This window comes from Hyaena hyaena, unplaced genomic scaffold (genome assembly GCF_003009895.1).
Source record: "Hyaena hyaena isolate Hyena2069 unplaced genomic scaffold, ASM300989v1 scaffold_22, whole genome shotgun sequence".
Classification (NCBI taxonomy): Eukaryota; Metazoa; Chordata; class Mammalia; order Carnivora; family Hyaenidae; genus Hyaena; species Hyaena hyaena.
The window spans coordinates 4083801-4090076 of NW_024080654.1; positions in this window are offsets into that span (position 1 = coordinate 4083801).

Genomic DNA, 6276 nt, shown 5'->3' on the forward strand with positions numbered 1-6276 from the left:
GTGAGTGCACACACACATAAAAAGGAGAAATGAAGGCTTGTACAGAGAAGCTGATGATTTGAATACGCAGATGCGTCAGAGATAAAGCCCGTCCAATAATCGCGGACCTTAAAGTAGAACTCAATAAATTCAAAATAAAGAGTTTTCCAAGGAATCATACGAGAATGTTTTCTTGACATAAAGATCTGCATCTGGAAATGCAGAGTTCACTGTATTGCCCAGAGCATTTGAAAAACCATGCTCAATACTGGTTAGGCTTCTGAACTTCATGGATAAAGACAGCTTTTCAGGCCTCAAAACAGAAAGAAAAACACTAAGAGTAAGAAATAAGGTTAGGCAAGATTTCTATACACCAGCATTTAATGCCAGAAGGTAATGGAGAAATGCTTATAACGTCCTTGGGAAGAGACTTAGAAACATTCTACCTGAACAATTTGTTGCTCATCTGTAAAGACAAGAGGCAAATATTCTCCTAAAGGAGAAAACTCAGCAACATAGCAAGTGAAAAGATTTCTTGAAAAAAATTTTTGAGTTTTCTGTTTAAGTTCAAAATCCAGACAATTAATAAATGGATTAAAACATAAGCACACCCAAAGGTCCAGTGGCAGGAAATTAATCAATTTAAATACAGGTAGAATATTTTAAAACTCATGTGAATTATATTACAGAAGAAATGTAACCTCTTTACCTTGAGCGTGTAAAACCAATAAAGTAATGAAGAGGGAAGGGAAGAGGAGGGGAGGGGAGGAGAGGGGAGGGGAGGGGAGAGGAGGGAAGTAGGAAGGGGCCAGTAGGAGGAAATGAGGTTCAGAATGGGCTCAGATTTCAAAGGATGACATGAAGCAATAACGTGGGACCCTTAATGTATGTATGTCTTTAAAAATGCTTCCGACTTCTAACATTTTAGGAAATAATAACTTTTGGTAAATAAGCGTGTATTTCAAGCCTGGCAATTCTGATCTTCGGAGCCATCACGTCTCTATCTGTGTGTGAGCTGCGTGAGCTCCCGGACTTTGGTTACGGCTTGGGCGTGGACTGGGGGCCGTGAGGAGCCTCAGGAAGGCCACAGAAGCCACAGCATGAAGTGCCTGGTGTCCGCCGGGGTGAGGAAGTTTCACTGTTCCTGTGAGGTAGTTGGGGGGAGGGGCAGGGACGTTTCCCCAAGGGGGAGACTGGGTTTCATGTCACTGTGGCCACACCGGGTTTTATGAGTGTGGAAGCAGTGTGACTGGAGGGGCTCCCTCAGCACCCTCCTCCCTCGGGTCTCCGGGGCCTTACTTCAGATCCTTGAACACCGCTGGGCTGTGTCCTTTCACCCAAACTAACCTGGGCATAATAGTCCTGTTTCCTCTTGACTCCAATGCTAAGATGTGTCCTGCTCCTCAAAGATGCCAGACAAGTAATGGAAGAGGGTTCCGGGTCTGCAGGCTGTGCCCGTGTGTCCAGGGTGCTGTGGATGAGCCCGTGGGGTGCAGTGGGGGCTGCCTCCCGGAGCTGAGGAAGGCCAGGCCCTGGCAGGAAGGGCTGGCCGAGTATGCTCGGCCCGCCTTCCCCCCCTTCCCACAAATTCCTACTTTTTCAGGTCTCCACACAGTGTCATCGAAAATTCTTCTGATGTCAATACTGGCGTTCAATGATCCTCATTATTATCAAATATTTCCTTGCAGAAAATGGACGTGTTTTTTCCGTAGCCTTTCATCCTTTTTTCCAGTTCTATCTTCTTTCAGGAAGGTCGGGGACAAATCTCTTATCACCATCGGCCTCTAACGTAACCGATGGGCATAAATCACCACAGCTTTCTCTTTTCCAATCTAAAGAGTGCTTGCATTTAATGCTCCTCCAAAGGTCCAGTTTTCCATCCTCTGTATCTTGATCTTTCACCTGATCTTTCGTGAAATGGCTTCCAGTGTGGCACAGAATTCAACAACAAAAGCAAACGTCCATGAAGAACATGGTGGCAACAACTCTGTAAACATTGGCCGTGTCGCTATCACGTTTGGATCATGCTGAATTTATCACTTTATTCCATTTGTGCTTTACCGGGAACCCCTTTTCTAAGTCCCTGGAGATTGGGGGGGTAAGGGGAATGGAGATGGGTCATTTGAGGTGTACAGTAGAACTTGCAGTGGGAGTAGCGTGTTCTGTGAGGTTCCGCAAGATGAACAAACGTTTTTTGTAAATTTTACCTTGACAAATGAGCGATCCGAGTCGTACGTGATGCCAAACATCACATGGTCACAACTGAGCCAGTGGGTCCTCTCTCTCTGTCTCTGTCTCTCTCGCTGCAGGATTGTGGGGAGATCATCTCCCATGCTCAGATGCACGGTCTCAAGCCGTGGTGTTTGGCAGAAATACATGACTTTTCAGGACGTTGGAAGGTGCCCATAATGACACTAGTGTATTTTTGTCACTTCAAAAGCACCTACGGACAGTCCTTTGCTTTCCATACAAGAGTGAGCTTAGGAATGCTTTGCTTCCTTCTAGGTCATTGGATATGTTCCTTGTTAACTTGCACAAAAAGAAAGATTCCATTGAGCCAACAGATTGCAGTGATTCCATTAGTAATAGTGAAAGTCGTCCTACACAATAGCCCTCCCCTCTCTTGTCTCCCTCACACCAGCCATGAAGGTTTTCAAAGGGAAGTGCGGGTTAATTTATTTTTCTTTATATTTTGTATTTTATTATTTTGTATTATATCACAGTGTTGCAATCATTTTTATATGAATGCTGGGGGGGTTGTGGAACGAATCATCTGAGTTTCCACGATTTCTCACGGGGAAATTCGCTTTGATATACAAGTGCTTTGGATTACAAGTGTGTTTCCGGAACGAATTATGCTCGCAAACCGAGATTTTCGCATTTGCAGGGGTTCCAGTCATGCGTCCGTTTTCTGCGGCCGGCACAGCTGCCAGACGGGACCCCCCCTCTGTGCTTGTCACCAGCACCCAGCTCTGTCCGCCGTCCCGCAGCCACATGCTTCGCGGGATGCTGACCACTCCCAGCCTCGTTTGGTGCAAGCCACCCACAGGCTGTCCAGTGACCAGGACCACCGTGGGCAGGGACCCGGGACGGTCAGTGGGCGTGAGGGCCCGCTGGCTGGGAGTGGTGGCTCTGGGACCATTTGGTCCCTTCAGAAAGTACCCAAGGAGGAGAGACTGACTTTACTGGTTATTATTATGGGATGGTATGCCTTTTGGGGCCACGACAACCATTTTACAAACATGAGGAGACAGGCCTGAGAGGGAAAAGCCAAGACGCTGAGGGCAGCTGATAGAAGGTGAGAGGGTCCTGGGGCCCTGATGCCGCCGTTTAGCTGCCTGAATAACCCCGTCCCGCACCCTCGTTCGTGACATCACAGATCCCCCTACTGTCCAGAGGTTCTCAAAGTTCGTCCCAGACCAGCAGCCTCAGCATCCCCAGGAAGTTGCTAGAATCAGAGATTCTGCTGCCCCGCCCGGATCACTGAGAAGGAAGACTGGGGGGGCATCCAGCAATCTGGCCTGGGAAGCATTCCAGAACATTCCAACCAGCCTGCACTCTGGAGAACTGGGTTAAACCACTGAGTCGGGCTACTATTAGCAGCGAACTCCATCCTAACAAAGACTCGCATTTTCTGGGAAATGCCATCGGCCCGTTTGATGTGTTTGCTTTATGTTGGGGTCACCCGGGAATTTGTGGCATCTCAGCAGCTCAGGCAGGCTGCGGCAGGTGGAGGTAGGTTCCTTGATGTGTACGGCGTGTTGTGAAAATTTAGAGGTTTTAGAGTCTCCATCCCAGATGAAAGGAGGGGATTCCGGAATAGAGGAAAAGAACACCCAGCTGGCACAGCTCAGGTCAGAGGAGCCAGTAACCAAAAGAGCCCAGAACTTTCTCTACATGCAGTGGCCAAGGCTGTGGGTCACTTGAGAGTTGAGGTGGATTCAGGGAAATCGTTTTAGCCCCAGATCGAGGAGGTACTAACGACAAGCAGGCACGAAATCACCCAAGAGCCGACGGCATCCTTGGGAGCTGGGCAGACAAGCCGCGGAACGGAACAGAGACAGCCGGCCGGAGGAGAGAAAGCCCAGCCAGACCCCAGGGGGGGGGGGGTGCTGGCGAGGCCCAGCAGCACGAGGCCACACAGCTCTGTCGCCGGGAGCCCTGCCAAAGGAAGAACTGGAAACTTCACACCGTAGCAAGTCGTAGAAATCGAAGAGACGTGGAAGAGCCGCACGGGGAATGTGATGGGAAAGACACTCCGCACATTTCAAAGGAGCCAAATGTGATCCCACTAGCTCACCCCGACCCTTCACACGGCCACACGGCCACGGCTGAGCCGTCTGCCCGCGCCTGCTGGGAAACCTGTTCAGTAAGGAGGGACCCGGGTCCTGCAGCTCAGCTCCCACACTGGACAGACCGGGAGGCCGGGAGCCAGGCTGCGTCCTCCAAGCTGGTCTCTGGGACCGTCCGTGGGTCAGAATCAAACTCTTCCAAAGTCAACAGAGTGGGCTCCTTACCGTTTCCCATCGTTAGGTCGTAGGGAACTTAGACCCTCTTCAAAGTTTCTAATTGGGGCTGGAGCGCACATTGCTGGCGCCTTTGCAACAACTCCTCACTTCTTCATTTACAATCGGCTCTTTTGGGTAAAGACCTTTGCCAATTTCTACCTTACGCGACTTTCTAGAACGGCAGCTATTGAGCTGCCCTTTCGTTAAAATAGCTAGATTTCAGGGGTGTCCAGCCCAGAGGCCGTGTCTGACAGGAGCCCTGAGGGGAATCTGTCCAGGCATGACCAGCCTGCACGGCCACCTGTAATCCCCAGACACCACGCAGACTTTGCCAGTCTCATGCCTTAAAAGCCAACATCAAGGGGCGCCTGGGGGGCTCCGTCGGTTAAGCCTCTGACTTTGTCTCAGGTCACGATCCCACAGTTCGTGGGTTCCAGCCCCGCATCAGGTCTGTGCTGACAGCTCAGAGCCTGGAGCCTGCTTCAGATTCTGTCACCATATTTCTCTGCCCCTCCCCCCTCACACTGTTTCTCTCTCTCAAAAATAAATGCTAAAAAAAAAAATTTTTTTAAAGCCAACATTGAAAACCACCTTCCAATCGACTCTGGTTGTATTTGTTCAAAAGAGGGGATGCCCAAGTTATTGCACTCCGGTAATTTTAGGGCAAAGTGCAGGTACAGAGGAATTATTCCTAACGAGGAGGGAAAGCTATCCCCTCGACAAAAGTCTATAAGCATCATTTTTGTGATCTCCTGACCCCGGAAGTGCACCTGTTGGCCGTGACAGTGCTGCTTTGCTGCGTGCATGCGCACCCGCTCACCTTTGGCGGGCGCGCATCCCCGGAGGTGGATGGGCTTGGACGCCGCTCCCGCCGCTCAGGGCCACGTGCCCTCCGGCAGGTCATGTCACCGCCTGTGCCCCGGCTGCCTCATCGGTACCAAGGCGAGGGTGGCGCCCACCCCCCGCGGCTGTCACCGAATGTAGAAGAGTTCGTGATTGTACAGCGCAGGGAACAGCATCCATCCTGCACGCTGCGCCCCGTACAGTAAACGTTTGCTTCATACACTTACGTTTCGTAAATTCTGTGACTCGCAGAATATTCTCGGGTTGCCAGAATGAAAGTATTTAAATGAAGAGGCATCCGAGTATTCTAAGAGCTTCACTTTTTTACTCTAAAACCCCAGGAAGAGTGGCTTCTTGTGGAATTCAGAATCCACGCGGGAAAAAAAAAATCCTCAAGGCCTTGTTCATTTCATAAATAATGTATTTTATTTTATTGCATATGGCTGTTAAGGAGAGCATCCATGATCAAGACAGACTAAATACAGTGCACTATTCTAACTCAGTTTACTGCCGTCTCCAGCACGACCACATTGACCCTTATATACAGCGTGAACAGTGGAAGACAGAGCAAGGTCAGTCTTTTGTCATATCACAATAGCAAGAAATATATTTAACATCTTGATATCCAGGAACAATACGTACCCAAAAAGAAAACACTGTTTAATAACTGTTAAAGTTTATATAGCAAAAAATATTTTAAATTTAAGGTAAGTCAGGCAAAATGTACAAAGATCCAATGTACATTGCAAAGTTTTAGCAAACATAACATTTATACATTTTGGTTCCATTCTGTAAACTAAATTAAAAATGTAAATATTGCATATGCCTTTTTTTTTGAAATGTACAGGATAGAGGAAAATTTAGTATATTATCAACTTTTTATTTTGCTTGTCGTAAGCCGCAGTAAGAACATGAATCATTTGTAAAGAGATAGGACTACTCTAAG